Here is a 19,799-nt window from a genome sequence, read left to right as displayed (position 1 = left end):
TCTACACACAGATAGATCTCCTTCCAAGGCAATGGGAACCCCAGGCAATGGAAACTGTGTTTTTTAATGATAATAATAATAATAATAATAATAATAATAATAGAACTGCACAGATGTTGTGTTACAGGGTGGCCCACAAATGCCAAAAATATGAAAAACTAAATAAAACCTGGCCATGCACCAACAGAAACCTGCAGCAGAATCTAAGAGTTGAGTCAGTCCTGCGTGATGTCAAGTGTCTTCACGCATCTGATATTGAATTGCTTGAGGGAGGTCATGGAGTGCAAACCCCCCATTGTTCCAGACTGTGTCCAAAAGGACTCGTGTGTGCAGCAAAACAAGTTTGGCTACTGCTCCCTAGGAGTCAGCTTGCAACATCCCTTGCCAAGCGGCTAATCGCAAGAGGATGTGAGTGTAATAATGTTCAACTTGCAACCTGAACCTGGTTGCGTTTACTCAGGAGCCAGCTCCATTCAGGCCGACAGAATTTACTTTCGATCTGCAAGGTTGAGGTTTCAGACTTGAGAATGCATAACTGCACGCTCTCCAAGATTTTGATCCCTTTTTATCCAGACATCCCCAGATTTCTAAGCAGCCAACATGCATTTCTTTCTAAACCAAAACTGGAGGGATTCCATTTCAACTACAAATTGGAGCCTTTTTTTTTTTTTAAGAAGAGCATGTGTAGCTAACAATTATTTTAGGGGAAGCCTCTTGCTGTGGGTGGGTAACTCTGCAGCAGCTCTGCAAGGAGGGCATCGCGGCTAACGCTCCAGACAGTGCCAACACATGAAATGAAAGTCCAAAATGTCGAAAGGGCACCAGCTTGGGGAAGCCTGCTGTGAAATGAACACGGAAATGAATCCAATTAAGAACTCTGGCCAGAAGTTTTAACCAAAAAACATACGTTTACTCGTAAGTAAATATTTACTTACGAGTAAACGTATGTTTTTTGGTTAAAACTTCTGGCCAGAGTTCTTAATTGGATTCATTTCAGTGAAATGAACACGGACAGATCAACAACAACTTTAATAATCTCAGCACATATGATATTGTTAATGTATGAGGTGCCCTTGTACTGCCGGAGGTCTATTCTGGCTGGCTTCCAGAGTTTTGAAGAATGCACATCTCCCCAGGGAAGTGTGTTTGTGTGAGCGCACACATTTTCGAGGAAAGGTATATATATACAATGCCAGCATATTTGCCTTTTATTTATGTGCAGTTTATCCTGAGCGTTGAGGGTTTTCGCCTTTTGTTTTGTACAACGTATACGCGCCTCCAAATTAAGCCCAATCCTACTACAGGTTGCGTCATTTCCCACACACAAAGATTTGCACTCGGAGCAGCTTACCGGTACAATACAGTCACACCTTGGATCCCGAACGCCTCGCGAGTTGAACCTTTTGGCTCCCGAACCCCGCAAACCCGGAAGCGAGTGTTCCGGTTTGCAAACGTTCTTTGGAACCCGAAGATCCGGCGTGGCTTCTGATTGGCTGCAGGAGCTTCCTGCAGCCAATCGGAAGCCGCTCCTTGGTTTCCCAACATTTTGGAAAGGATTCTGTTCCAAACGGATTCTGTTCGACTTCCGAGGTACGACTGTACATGCAAGAAAGGGCGAACCACAACTCAGTGGCTGGACTGTCTGCTTTGCATGCAAAAGGGGTCAGGTTCAATCCCCAACAAGAAGCAGGTGGATGGAAAAGACCCGGGAGAGATGCTGCCACCCAGAGCAGACAAAACTGGGCAAGATGTGTGGGATGTAAACACAGAGCAGCCAAACACAACACTCCTAGAGAGGACATGAAGGTAACTCAGTCCTCCAGGCTTAACTTCCTGTTTACCTGGACTGAGTTACAGGAACCAGAAGTAGGTGTGGTCTTACCTGGGAGGAAGATCCCAAAGAAGACTCTCCATTTTGCCTCATCTCTTGAAGAAGCAGGATGCTCTCTCAGCCTGCAGCTGAGAGAAGCAGAAGTGAAGCTTCTTTCCTCATGGAATCAGCTTCACCACATGTAAATACATTTATCTAAGTTTGTCTGCCTCCTTGTAGCCTGTACTGTGACTCTTGGATGTACGTGAGTAAACTCTGTTATATCTAATAATCAGTGCTGTATTGTGTCTTTTGCTTTTAAGAGGGAACAAGGGGAAATATACCAGGAATATATATTTCTTTTACAGAGGTTTTAGAAAGCCTATGCAATCGTTTTCTGCTGTGTTTAAAAGGGAATGTAACTCTGCGAAGTTTGGAGCTTGCTCACACAAGCTGGGATTGAGATATATAAATAATATATACTCATCCATACTCCTAAACATTCCCACAAGATGGACGCACTTTTGACCTGCTGTTAATGCACAGGAACTTGCCTAACACCAAGTCAGGCCACTGGTCTATCTATAAGCTCAGTACTGTCTACACTGACCCGCAGCAGCTCTCCTGGGTGTCAGGGATCGAACCTGGAACCTCTTGCATGCAAACTATTTGTTCTACCACAGCCCCACCAAACCTTTCCCCATGGAAAAGTCACGGGAAGACAGCTATGTTCCTGAGAACAGCCTGCAGCAAGAGCAATTTGTTCAAAAGCAAGTACCTCGGTTCTAATCTGTGTAACGATCTACTCCAGCTTTCCCCAACCTGGTGCCCTCCAGATCTTTGGGGACTGCAACTCCCATCAGGCCCAGCCAGCAGTGGGGAAGGATGATCCCCAGACAAGGTAAGAATCTCCATCTGATATTTGATGGAGAGTGGCTGGGGAAACCCAGCCAGCTGGGCGGGGTATAAATAAATTATTATTAATATCAATTATTATATTTTTATTATTATTTTATGTGCAGCACACCAATTGTCCAAGCTTCCCAGCGTCCTCTGAGAAAGAGACTGTCGCTTGCACCTGGAAGGCATGCTTGATGCAAAGTCAGGAAAACTATCAGCTACCTTTCAAGCAGTATAAATACCGGACAGCACTCTCTGCAGAGCAGACAGCATGAGTGCGTGTTTGCTGTTCAGCCAAGGGCACCATAACTAACCTGATCAGATTGCATGATGCAAGCTTTACCCTTGGACCCAAAGTACAAAATCCTGCATGAGCATTTGCATATCCAGATGGCAGGAACTGCTGCAACTTACAGAGGATTTTTTTTTTTAAAAAAAGAAAGGTGTTTCTCAGCCTTCCTCCCCTACCCTTCGTTACAAAGCAGGTTGGAAATCAGAAAAAATAAAGTGGGACAGGACTTTCCTGGACTGCATCCCTTCAAACTGCAGGTGCTGGTTTTTGTTTTCTCTCTCTCCCTGTAGAAGAATTCAACTACTGTCTGAGCCACTAAAAGGCAGCTCCAAATACTGAATACCCCCATGATAAGGACATGCACCAACTTCCCTGGTGGGTGGCTGTTGGCATCCGTCTGTCTTGAGACACAAAGGAGTGTTCTCCAGGGGGTGAAGTCAAACCGCCACATTAGCATTGTGACCTCTCTGGGGCGCAGGCCTGGGCAGCGCGCCTGGAGGTCCTGGGCTGCGCATACAACAAGAACAAGAACAAGAACACACACACACACACACACACACACACACACACACACGATGTGGTTCAAAGGAAAGCAGAGCAATGCGTTTGGCACCAGCCTGGCTGTGGGAGCTGCTGGAAGGAGGCATACAAGACACCATCCAACTGTCTTAGGGACTATATTCTGGACTTGGGTAGGATTTACTCTAGGGCTGGGCGATGTCAGGTTTTCAACATTGCAATCTATCACCAAGCTAAACATCACCATCTGGCGATAGAGTTGATAAAGAGGAACAAACCAGGCAAGCTTCCCGGATTTGGGTAATCACCTGGGTGATGGGCAATTAAGAGAACAAAGGAAATGGATGGGGCTCCTTCTCCAATTCTTAAAAGATCAAAGCTGGAGTTTGAGAGGGTCAGAATTTGCTGTGATGTGACCTAGAGGGATACAGGCTGGAAAGCCAGAGATCAAAACAACTTTCCAAGGAATAAAAAGGTAAAGGGACCCCTGACGATTAGGTCCAGTCGTGTCCGACTCTGGGGTTGCGGCGCTCATCTTGCGTTACTGGCCGAGGGAGACGGCGTTCAGGTTCCGGGTCATGTGGCCAGCATGACAAAGCCGCTCCAGCGGTACTGCTCCAGCGGGAAGGTAAATGGCGTTTCCGTGCGCTGCTCTGGTTCACCAGAAGCGGCTTAGTCATGCTGGGCACATGACCCGGAAGCTGTACGCCCGCTCCATCGGCCAGTAACGCAAGATGAGCGCCGCAACCCCAGAGTCGGACACGACTGGACCTAATGGTCAGGGGTCCCTTTACCTTTACCAACCTTGAAAAGAGGCACATTGCTCTTTTTGAAAAGGCTACAACTATGGGAGAAGCAAGGCCCTCTTGGAGTGTTAATGATGTGAACCGCTCAATCGTAGGCTCAGGTTGTATATATGTGTAAACCATATATCGTAAAGACACCACAGTCTTCGCTCTGCCTCACTGCCAAAAGGAAACACAAATCCTGGGTATGAGTCTGGAACCCCAGGAATCTCGGGAGACTGAGGTGGCGTGCAACACTAGGTAAAAAACCAAAAAGATTCAGCAGGAGAACATGCGTGCACAAAAGTGAGAGAAGCTCACCTCACTACAGAAAGGAAGCATACATACCATTGTTTTTAACACTTGATTGGGAAACGCCCAGAGTGGCTGGGGAAACTCAGCCAGATGGGTGGGGTATAAATAATAAATTATTGTTATTATTCATTTAAAGCACCTGACTTCACCCAAAGAATCCAACTATAGTTTGTTAAGGATGCTGGGGACTGTAAAGAATAGAATCACAGAATCATAGAGTTGGAAGAGACCACAAGGGCCATCCAGTCCAACCCCCTGCCAAGCAGGAAACACCATCAAAGCATTCCTGACAGATGGCTGTCAAGCCTCCGCTTAAAGACCTCCAAAGAAGGAGACTCCACCACACTCCTTGGCAGCAAATTCCACTGTCGGACAGCTCTTACTGTCAGGAAGTTCTTCCTAATGTTTAGGTGGAATCTTCTTTCTTGTAGTTTGAATCCATTGCCCCGTGTCCGCTTCTCTGGAGCAGCAGAAAACAACCTTTCACCCTCCTCTATATGACATCCTCTATATTTGAACACGGCTATCATATCATATCACCCCTTAACCTTCTCTTCTCCAGGCTAAACATACCCAGCTCCCTAAGCCGTTCCTCATAAGGCATCGTTTCCAGGCCTTTGACCATTTTGGTTGCCCTCTTCTGGACACGTTCCAGCTTGTCAGTATCCTCCTTGAACTGTGGTGCCCAGAACTGGACACAGTATTCCAGGTGAGGAATACTACAGTTCCTAGGATTCTTGGGGGGGGGGGGAGATAAATGAATTCTAAATGCACAGAGACCAAAGACAAAGAGCAGCCATGTAACTCAGGAAGGCTTTGTTTAGCAGGGCAAGATCCTGACAGGCTGACGTAACCATGCTGACGTCATCGGAGTAGCTGTGGATTCAGTGTTGATTGCACCATCATAACCAGGATCAGAAATCTCTTCCTCTGGGGGAATCCTCAAGGGGCTACTATGGCAACGCGAAAGCCGTTGATGCCAAGTGAGCCAGACCACGGATTCAGCAACACACGTTCCCAAACGGAAGGATACTGAACTTACCTGCTATTCTTTGCCTGATCTTACAAAAATAGCAAGATTCAAATCTGCATTCTACACAGCAACGGTATCTTGCACGCGTAGCCCAGAGTTTGCTGCAACGTACCGATCCAAGGCGACATAAATTAACTGAACCTGTTAAATCCTTTAAAAATCCAATTGGGACATTTCAAGCAACACACTGCTCGAGGGGCACTTACAGAAAACACAACAGATATTTCAACTCGGGACAAAGGGAAAGCATTACATATCGTAATGGATACTGCCTTGTTGAGGTATTAATCTGGCTTGCAAACATTTCAGGTCTCCTCAGAGATGGAATGTACCGAGTAACGGGCAAAAGAGGCACAAAACGATGTTGGGAACACGGGAGGCAGTGTTCATTTTCTTTTATCCCAAGTTTAAATATCTAATTGTATTCACACAGGGACCCGTGAAGAATAGGAAGAATGTACGCCAGAGTTCCCCAACCTTCAGCCCTTCGGATGATGACAGGAGGGGGAGTCTGACAACACCTGGAAACCCATCAGGTGGAGGAAGAAAAATGTGTTTTCTTCATAAATATGGGTGTTGGAATGGTGCATCCCATCAGCATCATCTATTTCCACTTAAGCAACAGGAACTCCCCACCCCACTGGCACTCTCCCCAAATTTGCTCCAGAAGGCAGTTGTTGTTGTTGGGGAACCCCTGGAACACAGCTGTGGAGTAGAAAATATTTTGTTTTCAACATATTATATATAAACATCTACAATAATAAAGTGCAAGTGTCTCTGCGTCCAGTCCCTGTGTCCGTGGGATTGCGCTACTGCACATGTGCCCCACTTACAGCCGTTGGGACTTGGAATGCAGAGACTTCGGGCGCCGCGTTCCACTCAGCAACCCCGAGAGCAACTACGGCGCCTACCAGGTGGGAGCAAGGGAGCGCAGGGGCTACGGGATCTCCGAGGGATCGAGCAGAAACCCCCAGGCGGCTCTTTCCTGGGGGCGGCCCAGCCACGAAGCATGGCGGGCGAGGCAGAGAGGGAGCCGGCGGGCGGAACGGAAAGGCCGCACGGCGAGGGAGCCGGGGGGACCCATGGCTGGAGCGGCCGGGTGGGAGACCGGAAGGTAGTCGAGGGAGCACGGGCAGAAGCGAAGCGGCAGAGGAGAGAGAGCGACGGAAGAGACGCCGGAAGGAATGTTCTAGCGCCCGTTAATTTAACGGGTTTAAAGCACTAGTCACACTATAATGTTATATCATGATGTATGAAACAAGGATGGAGCTATGGAGAGGCACTGACTAGCTTCATTGTTTTTTCCCATACCATGATTATTTTTTTACATAGCACAGACCCCACAAACCACGATTCACGATATATCGCCAGGTCAACAATTATGAAACCGATATGGAATTCTAACCGGTTTTGGATGATATGTCTCCCAGCCCTGCTGGGGGGAAAGCAGAGAAATGAGGTTCCATTCTGCAAGCAGGAATCCTCGCACCGATGGAATGTTCACTTAGCACTACAGTAGATACCACTCACTGGTTTTTCCCGCATGCAAATTTGCACTGATCTATCCGTTGATTCAGCCAAGACTTATTGGCACAGTTGGCTGAGATTTCTGCGATTATGAGAATGCCACTGCAAGACGTGGGGGCTAGCAAGTGGAATGTGTGACCCGACGCCACCTGTTAGCTCTGCAATGCCTGTTTAAAGTGCAAATTTAATAAAAATGTATTATTATTTTTTAGAAAAAAGTGTATGATATGAAAATGGGTGGAGGACATTTCTCCCATTCCAGAGAGGCGTTTTTGGCTGATGCTCCCAGCACAAATAAACTACCCTGTGATCCTCGGATGAAAGACGATAAAGAAACTTAATAAAATCATAACTAACTAGGCCTGCAGATTCCACATACTTTCACTATATACCCAGTCGACGGGTCTCCTGCAGATACCTCTGCGGACGGCCTCCTTCTGATACCATATTATCAGGAGGTCTGTCCCCCACACAGTATAGGATCCAGGCCCTTGGAATTCCCTCCCATTGAAGGTTGGGGGCCAGCTCTGTCCTCTTTTCAGTGCCTACTTAAAAACTTCCCTCTTCCCAGGAGCCTTTAGAGTGGAGGGCTTTCCAGGTCTGCATCTACATTGCAATAGTTTTAAGGATGTTTTTGTTTTAGCCTTTGTTTGCTACCCTGGGCTCCTTTGGGGGTAAAAGTTGATTAAAAATAAAATAAAATAAAAATAATAGACAGGATTTCAGTGGTCAAACATATGATTCTTCTGCAGGAGGTCCCCGGTGCATCACCAATTAAAAAGGGCCAGGTATATCTGGTGCGCCGGGGGGGGGGGGGGGGAGCCCTTCTCGCCTTGAGAAACTGGAGAACTGCTGCCAGTCAGAACAGGCATCACTGGGCTAGATGGACAAATGGTCTGACTTTGCGAAAGGCAGTTTCATTTACCACCAATCAAAGTGGTCCAGCCCCTAGGCTCATTCCTCTCCCTGCGACAAGTAAGGGTCTTTTAGTTTCAGACAAGGTATTTGGGAAAGAAGTACAGTATTTTTTGCTCCACAAGACACACTTTTTTCCTCCTAAAAAGTAAGGGGAAATATCTGTGCGTCTTATGGAGCGGGTGGTGGTCCCTGGAGCTGAATTGCCCAGGGGCCAAAAGAGGATAATGCTTTTTATTTTACAAAGAGAAAAGGGGGTGTTGAAAGGACCCTGCTGAGCAGCTGAACAGCAAGAGATCGGGAGAGAGAGATAAGAGTTCCCAGCTCCCTTTCAGCCCCGCCCTCCTTTGCTGAATGTGCTGCAGAAGGAGGTTGTTTGTTTCCCCAGCTACATGTGACTGGCTGATTAGATTATCTGTCTGGAAACTGTAGAAAAGGCTCCCTTTCCTTTAGAAGCTACAGAAATGTGAGTTGAGCCCCATAAAAACAGAGCTTTTCCTCTTTGCTTTTCCCCCTTTGCAAAAGGAGCTTTGCTTTTCCCCCTTTGCAAAAAAAGCTGCAAAACTTTTAGATGATCCTCAAAAAAAACAGGGCTTTTAGAGGAGGAAAACCAGAAAAATATTTTTTTTCTCGTTTCCTCCTCTAAAAACGAGGTGCGCCCTATGGTCCGGTGCGCCCTATGGAGCGAAAAATATGGTAGTTCCATTGGCTGAACTACGACCTGCGGAGGAACACTATGCAGCAATGCATCCTGCGGGGGCACCAGATATGTGAAATCCCCTCTCCTCCGATGAGTTTTCAGGACCTACTGCTTAGAATTCCTTTAATTACTAAGGCACTCCTGGGTTGGTCATTCCTAGCTTGGTTGCAGTATATTTATTAGCAAGAGTTGTTGAACTTTTGTTTTAAAATATTTTAAGACCTGGTTCTTATTCCCTTTCCAGATAGGTTCACACTCAGCCCTCCCCCCCCCCAACCTGGTGCTTTCTAGATGTTTTGGACTACAAAAGTCATCATGACAGTGCTGACTGCAGCTGATGGGAGTTGTAGTCCAAAGCAGCTGGAAGGCACCAGGTTTAGAGTAAGAATGGTACAGAAACGTTTTAAATAGAAAAAGAAAACAGCAAGGTCTACATTAGCTTTCCCAGCGACATCAGTGTCTGGGGCTACAACTGTAAGACTGTATGCACACTATACATTTAAGGCACAAGCAAGCACACACACACACACACACACATCATGGGAACTGTAGTTTACCCCCTCACAGAGCTAGAGTTCCCAGTTCTGGATTCACGCTGAGAGCAATGTGCATAGCTATCTTTGCCATCACTTAACCATGGGACGCGGGTGGCGCTGTGGTCTAAACCACAGGAGCCTAGGGCTTGCCGATCAGAAGGTCGGCGGTTCGAATCCCCGCGAGCACGTCAAAGTGCAAGTAGATAAATAGGTACCGCTCCGGCGGGAAGGTAAACGGCGTTTCCATTGCGCTGCTCTGGTTCGCCAGAAGCGGCTTAGTCATGCTGGCCACATGACCCGGAAGCTGTACGCCGGCTCCCTCGGCCAATAAAGCGAGATGAGCGCCGCAACCCCAGAGTCATCCGCAACTGGAACTAATGGTCAGGGGTCCCTTTACTTTTAACCATGGTATTGGTATAGATTAGGTGTAAGATGCCGAATATCTTGTGATTACTCCTCTGCAGGGACCTGATGACAGATGCAAATTCCCCTCTATCCTTCCTAATCACCGTTAAGCATCACCTTAAGTACTGACCTCACCTACTGTTAAAAGTTTTCCAGGCTCTCTTAGCCAGAATTTGCTAACCAGCACCAAAACGCAGCTTCAAACCAGGGTTAGGCCTAACCATGGTTGGTGATGCCAATGCAGAGATTAACCATCTTTAAACCCATGTGTGAGAGGTGTTTTTTTTTGGGTGGGGGTAGCTAAAAGGTCTACTTTGAACTCAAAGGTCTGCTTTGAAGAGCAAGCCAGAGTATGGCTTAGCATGACTTCACAAACATGCTGGTTTCCGAGGAGAAAAATCACAGGTGTTTTGCTCTTCCCTGGTTTTCTTAGGTCAGTGTGATATGCTTGTTTGGCATGGTGTGTCATCCAAACCTGGGGAGTGTGGCCGAGGTCTCACCTCCTTAACCATGGCTGTAATCAGAGGACAAGCCTTGGCTACGTACCATATTATGATTATATCCTATTGCCAAATGCAGCAGTTTGGTCTAGAAATAGCAAACACACTGTGCTCTGTGCCACCCCAAAGATTTGCTAATGACACACAAGGATTCATAAAGCAAATTCTTCCTGAATGTACTGCAAAGGCACACTAGATAAATCACTGCATTTCACATAGGACAAAATTACTTCTCTGTGCAAGTTTCTAGCTCTCATTGAGAGAAAGTGCACTTTGAACGAGAAAAGGGAAAACGGTTTGCTCCTAAAACACAGTACACGCTAGTGTATCCGGGCTCCATTCATTTATCTTAGCAGACTGCCAATTTACCCACCTACAAGAACTTGGGATTAGAAGAACAGCCGTTTGCGTTTCCGATTCAGAAGCCCACCATTCAAATCTGGCTGCCCACCAGACTACCGAGAAGCAGCAGTATCCAGTCGTCAGATATCGGACATTTCGGCGCCTGATTTCACAAACCTGACACCACATCGAGGCAAGCATCTCTTAAAATACAGCAGATAAAAAGCAGAGAGGTCTCTTTGCACAGCTCCTGACGCTCTTGCTAAATGCAAAGGTCTGTTTCCCCTGAAGGAAGCTGGAGAGGAAGGGAAGGACGGAGGCAAGCCTTGCTCTCTGATCTAGCTGTTCCCCCCCCATCCCCCCCCCCCCGCAATCTGTTCTTCCCCTCAATACTGCAGCATAAACTCATGTACAGAAAGCTCTTACGTGGCACAGGCTAGGAGCAAGCAAGAGCCCCCACCCCACTCACCTTCCTCTTTCTGGCCTTTGGAAGCATTTATCCTTCCCCATAACTAAGAATGGCAGGAATGATCACCTAGGAGTTGCACCTCGTTACAAGATTGACGAGTTAAGGGGCAGCAGCAGGTACAAAAATCACCCCGAAGCACCAGAATAAAAACCACTGCAGGAAAAATATATTACTGTATATATATTAAAAAATGGACCGCACCCATAACGTGCCTGAAAGCTGATCCAGCCTAGGATTGCTCCCCATTATCAATGCAGAGAGGATGAATCTTAAGGCTACAATTCTATGCTCACATGCCTGGGGTAACCACAGATCAATTCAATGGGACAATGCAGGAAATTTCACCAATGGCAAAGCACCTTAGCCTGCTCTATGATAGTACTAGGAGACGATGCTATGGGCTGTTCTGTTCTTATCTATCACTCAAACCCCTTCCCCCTTGGTAACAAGGCAGCGTGAGATTAAAAAAACAGTATCAGGGATTTCGGAATGGAAATGTTCTTGCCACGTCAAGAATTAACACTCAAAATGAGGCCACCGGCTTCCGCGCAAACTAAATCTAATTATTTTAATGGAAATCTGCTAGATTTTATATATATATATATGGAAAAGGAATCCAGCTAGGATATGCCCCAAATCACATTGTCACCCAACAGAGCGTTGTGTAGAACTGCACTGCCTGAACATAATGTGCTGTGCGCACACACACACACACAAACAAAAGGATACCCTTTGGGTCACTTAAAACCCCCAGAATATTGAAAATCTGGATAATCTAAGATCTGCATTTTAATAACACCGCAAACCTGAGTATCAACGCATGACATTTTTAAAAACCCACATCTCTTCCTTTCCATAATGCAATGTTGAAACATGCCAGATTTAACCAAAATTGCACGAACCCCCATCACCTCTTGGACAAAGCGAAACAATCCCAAGCCCTTGCACAATGTGTGTGGAAGTGGAATCGGACAGAAAAATCTGTGTAAAGCAGCAAGGGCCATTGGGCAGCTGAAAAGGATTACAATAGCTTCTGAACAATTAATCCTGTATTACGGAGAAGGGAGGGAGGGAGGGAGGAAGATGACCTCAAGATACATCATCAATGGAGGAGGGTTATGATTCTGGAGGACTTTTTAACACAGGAAATCCTGGAGAGATCACAAATCTTTCATTCTACCTCCCCCTCCCCACAAAAAAAGACATACTTAGTTGCATAATATGCGCTCAAATCAAATTACACACATGCTTTCAATGATTTATAAACGGTGGGGTATATTAAATAGAGGGGGGGTGTAGTCTGCATCCCTTTACTACACACAGCGCAGCTTGTGAAAAATTACAACTACGAGTAACATCCATTCTCTTTCTTTCCCCGCCCAAATTCTGGCAAGGGAGCCTATCTCTGTGTGTCTCGGGAGAGATCATGCCGGAATGATGCATTTCATAAAAGGGCTGAGATAAATGCCACCAGGCAAATCAGAAAAGACTTTCCCTGACATAAAGCTGCATTGGTTGGAAACGAAGAGGTTGGGGGGAGAGAAAGCGGGTGGCCGACATGAAGGGGGAGGGAGGAGAAAAGGAGGAGGGGGAGTTGAAGTCTAGACAACATGCAATCGACACGCACATATCCACGCAGAAGGGCGGGTGGGGAGAGAAAGAGAGAATCACATGGGACCGATTTGGGGAGGGGGGGGGAGGGAGGTGGAGAAAAGAAAGCAAAATAAACTCCGTTCCAGTTTTGGCCTATGCAGACGCAGGAGGAGGAGGAGGAGAGGAAGCTGGGGAAAGATTGCTACCGGCTCTTCCTATTTTGATCTGAAGCAGAGATTCCCTCCACCCCGCAGCAAAAACGCAGGAACACCTCGCAACTTGGTCCCCCCCCCCCGGCAGAGCGGTTGCAAAACAAAGGGGAGCCCCGCCTCGCCCCGCCTGAGTTACGAGGGTGTCACGCAGCCGCCACAACAACATGGGAAGACACCACACGCGCGCCCTTCGCCTCCTCTCCTCGCTTTCCCCACAACAGGGCTCCCCCGCCATCACCTGCGCGCGATCCAAGAGACCCGACCGAGGAAACGCAGTTGGATCCAATGCGTAAAAAAGGAGGAATTAAGCCTCCGCCGCCGACACCAGTGTGCTGGGAGGATTCCCTCCTCTCCCTTTTATTGCAACGCCTCCAGGCTGGGGAGGAATTGTGGTGTGTCGGGCGCGTACGCATGGATATATATCATCACCAGTCATTTGCTGGCAATCGAGGCGCAGCACGGGTGCCCACAAAAGGACCCTCACGCGCGCGCCCGCGCATTCACACAGCCCTACAGCTAACCCCATAGCAGCCCAAACCCACAACAGCGCCAGATGATGATGGTTACCTTTCTGGAGAGCCAAGGCTGGTCTGGAGAGGAGGAAGAGGGTGGCTCTGGGTGGATTCCGAGGGAGGAAGGAAAGGGGGAAGGGGGGTCAGATTCCTTCTTGGAGGTGCATGAGTCCCGACTGGGGAGAGCTTGGGAAGGTGGAGGCAGAAGTAGGGCTTATACTCGCTCTTATTTTCCAGGCTATCCAACGACACAGAAACCGGGCTCCTGTGACACAGGCTAAGAGAATGCAGGAATGTGACGTTCCCAACTCCTCCCAACGAGCCACGTGCATAGACTTTAAAAAAGAAAGGGACGCGCTAAGCTTCCTGGGAAATGTAGTTCCTCTTCGAGGGGAGGAGGAGGAGGAGGAGAAAGAGAGAGAGAGAGATTGTATTTTGGACGTGCGTGATCGGACGCACCTGGGAGAGTCTTTTTTTCCTCCAGGCGCTGCGATTGCGCAGGGCCGGATTTAGGATTATAAACTACTGAAGGTAATGAGGCGGCCCTTTATATGTCCAGCTGTCCTTTGTCAACAACAAATTGTCGCTGTTTTGTGTTGAATATACGGTAATTTATGGACCTAATAGGTATCTAAAGCCATTTGCACATGCAGAATGTAGGCACCCTATATATAGAAATGAGCAAACCAGTGATATTTTAGGGAGCAGGCCATTACTTACATCATAGGAGCCTACACAACACAAAACACTGTTGCTCTATGTAGGTTTTATTTTATTTGTTTTTTTTAATCTTATATTCTGGAAATATACATTGTTTTTCCCCCTTAATTTTTTGGGGGGCCCCCAAGAGAGTGGGGCCCTAAGCTATAGCTTGTTTAGCTTATACGTAAATCCGGCACTGCGATTGCGTCTCGTTGCTTAAAGGCACCTAAGCCTGTAGTATGTCCTGATCTCTCAGGGCCACGTCCCTAGAAAGGATAATGAGAAAAGAGGGGTGATAGCCCAGGAGCCTATCTTAAAGGGCATTGTGAGGATGTGGGGCAGGGGGGGAGCCTGAGAAAACAGTGGCTTGCCTTGTGAGGAGAAGGAAGAAGCAATGCAAAGCGCTCTGGAAATTTTTACGGCCACATGGATTCTTGTGATGGCAGGGAGGGGAGTTTCTTTGCCAACAGAGGTGCATCTAGAATTAACACTCAGAGCAACACCCTCAGAAGGCAGGCCAGAAATCAGAACGCATTTAGTTTTCCTGAAGTGATTTTGCAGGCGAGGCAGCAGACAGGACAAAGCCCCTGTTATAGTTGTGTAGGAGATACCTGCTGAAATTTCTCCATCTATGCAGCTATTAAAGGTGCAGGAGCCCTGTCTCCATTTGCATCTTGCTGGCCTGGCCTGTTGTGGGACCAAGACTAATAATATGCTATATCAAACAGTTTAAACCCAATGCACTCAGAAGTCGGTCCCACTGGGCTCAGTGAGGCTTACTTCTCAGTTTAAAAAAGTACAGGACTGCAGCCTGAAGGCATTATTCCATTTTCATGGCTTGTAATACTTTTGGTTTGTTATTTATTCATCTCTTTCCCACACCCAACCCCACTTTCCTCCTAATCGTGGTCCCACGGCAAGTTGCAAAAATACCACAAATAAGTTAAGTACAATTTACATTCCTTTAATAAACAAAAACCACAAAAAGCAAAGCATGATGAAGCAACAAAACAGCAGCAAACAGGAGCGCAGGGGAAGAGAAAACATCCAGTCATTCAAAGGCCTAGACCAGCCTCTCTCAATCTAAGGCCATTAGGATGTTTTGGACTACAATTCCCATCAGCCTCAGCCAGCTCAGCCTGGCTGAGGCTGATGGGGGTTGTAGTCCAAAATAGCCAGAGGCTGGCCGAGGTAAAGAGATTTGTCCCTAAGCTGTATACTGGAAACAGATTTGACATTTCACTCCACTGAGCTTCCTCCAGGGAAAGAGACCAGAGTCAGCTCAAAGATGAAAGAAACTGGAAGTATTTATCAAAGCACAGAAATGATGAAAATACAGAAAACTGGCAGTAGCTGAAATGTTAAGAATGAAAGGAACGTGTGAATCAATTTATAAACGGAAAGCCATTAGATTGGCAGTAGGGTTGCCACCTTTGGTCGGGCAAATTACGGGATGGGGATTTGTGGATACAACACTCATGACACCAAAGCACTCTTGGAGGTGGCACACGGCCAGTTAGGCCAGAAAGAAGAGCCCAGAAGGCTGCATTGGGCCCAGGGCCTCACTGCTGTTCCATAGGATTTGACCCTAAAATTCTAGTGCTAGGCCTGGAAGGATGATACTGCACTCCTAAAGCAAAGACATCACCTTGCCGACAAAGGTCCGTATAGTTAAAGCTATGGTTTTCCCAGTAGTAATGTACAGAAGTGAGAGCTGGACCATCAAGAAGGCTGATTGCCGAAGAATTGATGCTTTTGAATTATGGTGCTGGAGGAGACTCTTGAGAGTCCCATGGACTGCAAGAAGATCAAACCTATCTATTCTCAAAGAAATCAGCCCTGAGTGCTCACTAGAAGGACAGATCCTGAAGTTGAGGCTCCAGTACTTTGGCCACCTCATGAGAAGAGAAGACTCCCTAGAAAAGACCCTGATGTTGGGAAAGATGGAGGGCACAAGGAGAAGGGGACGACAGAGGATGAGATGGTTGGACAGTGTTCTCGAAGCTACTAACATGAGTTTGGCCAAACTGTGAGAGGCAGTGAAGGATAGGCGTGCCTGGCGTGCTCTGGTCCATGGGGTCACGAAGAGTCGGACATGACTGAACGACAACACAGTCAGTTTACAAAACAATACTATACACGTCTCCTCAGAAATAAGTCCCTCCCATTGAATTCAACAGAGCTTTTTCTCAAACGAATGGGTGCAAGATTGCAGCCTAACACAGTGATTCTCAAATTTTGGTACCCAGCTGTTGTTGGACTACAACTCCCATTGTTCCTGACCACTGATCCTGCTAGCTAGGGATGATGGGAGTTGTAGTCCAACAACAGCTGGAGACCCAAGTGTACAGGAAATATAACAAATTTGATTCGGAGTGACTTTGCCGGTCTTTAAATTAAAAAAAGAAAGAAACTTCTGAAACTGTTGGATCCTGCTGTTCTTTATTTCAGGCCTCCTCATACAGTACACAGCATTTTGTGGGCATGTTGCCATAGCAACCTCACACCTCTGGTGGGTATCCGTACTTGGGGAAAATACCCTTTTGTTCTGGGTTTTTCCCCTTTCATACCTTTTGCCCAAATTCTAGCACTCCAGACCCACCCACACAAAACAGTTACTTCGCTCACCATGGGCCTGCCAGCTTTTTAACGGGCCCCTACATCTACGTGCTTAAGAGTAGCTTGACGTGTGGCTGCCAGAAGCGAATATGGAAAACTGATGGCAGCACAATCCTAGGTAGGCTTCTCAATCTTCTCTGGTTAGCCTTTGTTTTTTACTCCTACCAATGGAGAACCTGCAAAGGACTTTGCAAAGACTCTTGTGTACCCCATAAGGGAATAAGGGCAGATTTTTCCTATTACAGAAGCCACAACAAGTTACCCCTATTCTAAACTGCCCTTAGGCTGGTGCCAGCCGATCCATCGAGCCAGGCAGAGGAGAATCAAAGCGTTATAACAGAGTTTGACATAACACCATCTTTTTGCCACTGTAAGTTCCACATTTGAGCAAGCTGCAGAGACATCATAACCCACAAGTATCCTGTTATGGCTGCCATGATCTCGTGCGATTTCATGTAGCAATTCCCCCCTCCCCAGAAAAAGCACTTTTCTTGGAGCTGTGATCTCTGTGTTTGGAGGCGCTGTGCCCCCCCCCCTTGTAAGAATATGAAGGTTATATATATATATATATATATACACACACACACACACACACACATATATATATATACATATACATACATATATATATATATATATATATATATATATATATATATGTGTGTGTGTGTGTGTGTGTGTGTGTGTTAAGTGTGCCAAGCAAACAAGGCCACATGTCTGAGGCAGACAGTCCTGACACCATTTTGACTCCTGACACCATTTTGACTCTCAAAACTGACCAAATGTTTACCAAATGTTTCTCTGCAAGGAGGAAGGGGGTGAGGGAACCTTCCCATTGTCTCAGAAATTAAGTAATCACCATCTCAAAGGAATGGTCTGGCTACCCAGGAAAGGCAATCAGATAAGACATTAGCATATAAATTGGCAGGCAGGAGAAAAACAAACTTCTCAGATTTCTGTTGAAATTTGTTGGAGACCGCCCTTTTGTGATGTAGGTATGATGTATTGGGGAAGGTGGTTCTGGGATACACCCCTCTTCTGTGACTTATGTATGATGTTTCTGGGGGTGGTCTTGAACTCCAGCCGGAAAAATTTCAAATGTCTATATAAGGGCGGACACACCTTTGTTCTGGCTTCCTTCTTTGTTCTCATGTGTGAGAGGAAGGACCCTGTTGCAACAGTTCAATAAAGACTTTGCTTCTCAATCTTCTCTGGTTGGCCTCTGTTATATTCTTCTACTGATGGAGGACTCTACAAGGGCTCTTGTGTACCCCATAAGGGAATAAGGACAGATTTTGTTTGTTATACCCCCAAGCACTTTTTAGGGGAGAAAACCATGGCGTGAAATTGCTCGAGAACACAGCAACTGAAATGGCCGCCGTAGTCCCACGATAAAAAAAAACAGGAAGATGGTGTCTGAGAACGTGGTGTGCCATATTTTGGCTTCCAAGTGTTGGAGGGTATGAGACGGTCTCTGCCCCATCCAGCTCTGGCACAAGTATAACTGCACCCCTTTTGCATCTAAAGGAAATTTGATCTCGCCTTGAGACTAAGCTGGCTCCAGAGAAATCTGAGTGAGGTGGGAGGCAAAACAAGCGCAACTGCCATTTGTTATCCCCAGCATTTCAAACATGTAACTCGGTACTAGGCAGGGCAGCATCGATTTTCATTAAAGACCAGCACATCAAGGGATGACTCAGGCTGTAGAAAGGGTACCATTTATTAGGCTACAGGCTGCCTGTGTTATCTAGATTTGCAGACTTGTAGCTTCCGGTGCTCAATATTGCTACCCCTGACACACTTTTTTATTTTATTAATGTTCTTGTCAGAGCCAAGGTGAAGCTCTTGCAAGGAAATAGACAGGGATCTGTTAGCAGTCTCCATCTCTGGACACCTTTCATGAATGACAGATGGCATTTTAAGTACTTCCAAATGACTGACTACAGCACAGTGGTTCTCAATGGTTCTCCCTCTGGGCCACACTTTTGGGATAAAAACTAGCTTGTGCCACACCAATTTTTTAATTGATAAGAAATACACTGGAAAACAAAAAGAAACAGCTCCTAGCAGTGCTTGATTTTTAACACAGAACACAACTACTTTATAATATGATCCCGAGAACCAGCCAAGGAGCCTTCAACATCACAACATCCCCATGTAGAGATGGATGAATCTGCCAATTTTGATTCCTCTTAGGTTCTAATTTTTTAATCTTAAGTTTGGTTTGTCTCTTATCCACATCGGGTTGCCATTAAAAAAAAAATCTAACAAAAAACCGTCAGCATTTTAGTGTGCATTTCTCCCAATATAAATATATTAAAGTTTTGGTATGTGCCTATTATTGTACTGATTGGGGGGGGGGGGGAAGAATGATCCCAAGACACCCAGAAAGTATAAAACAATGCAGCTACATATGGACATGAATAATTCTCAAAATATGATTATAAACAAGCCTCTTGCATATGTACCTTAAACTCAATGAGAGGTGTGAGCTACACCAAAATGTTTAAATATTTCTTTGAATGTCCTTGCATCTTCCCACCAAAGTTTCCACTAATGTTCAAAACAAAATACTTGACTTTCGGTTAGCTGCGAGTCCCCTACCTGTGTTTTCCAGTATAACCACTTTGCAGCTCCAAAAACATTTCCACCACGCGTCCATTGTGCTATGTTAGCAAGCAGCATTAACAATACCTGCTTAACCAAGTTCTTTGTCTCTTAAGCCCCTTTGCTTTTCTCAAGATAGGAATAAAACAGGGGAGTTGCGGGTGAACAAACATCTGGCCATGTTGGCAGATTACAAAATGGTAACAGTTCATACGTAAAAGGTTAACTCTGTCTAGCTTAGTATGTGGAGCTGTCCTTCGAAGACAAATACTTCAACAGGTCCCAGAAGCCGTCAGATTACTAGCCAAAGTTTAAAACATGAACAATGCAATTAATAGTGCCTCTGAGTCCAAGGAGGGGGGGGGGGAAATGAGACAATTCTCTTGCTTGCAAACTTTGCAGTCAGGTGAAGATGTTGGTGTTAGGGCGCCAACAAGTTGGCGTGCTGAAGTGCAGCAGTCAGTCAGATAAGCCGAGGTTGAACAGTCCGGGTCAGAAGCCAGCTG

General features: G+C 46.3%; 1 protein-coding gene across 4 annotated transcripts in view; it reads right to left on the bottom strand.

The window, feature by feature from the left end:
* CTIF (cap binding complex dependent translation initiation factor) overlaps positions 1 to 13,645 on the bottom strand; it is a 177,415-nt gene extending 163,770 nt beyond the window's left edge. For 2 of the 4 annotated variants that reach the window (XM_033164255.1, XM_033164259.1), the window contains exon 1: positions 13,421 to 13,644. The gene's annotated coding sequence lies outside the window, so the exon portion shown is untranslated. Of the gene's footprint in view, positions 1 to 13,420 lie in introns of all 4 variants that reach the window. The other 2 variants (XM_033164257.1, XM_033164258.1) reach the window with 2 other exon arrangements.
* Between the last annotated feature and the right edge of the window lie 6,154 nt (positions 13,646 to 19,799).

Source organism: Lacerta agilis, chromosome 11, assembly GCF_009819535.1.
Source record: "Lacerta agilis isolate rLacAgi1 chromosome 11, rLacAgi1.pri, whole genome shotgun sequence".
NCBI lineage: Eukaryota > Metazoa > Chordata > Lepidosauria > Squamata > Lacertidae > Lacerta > Lacerta agilis.
This window is presented reverse-complemented; position numbering and strand designations above follow the sequence as displayed.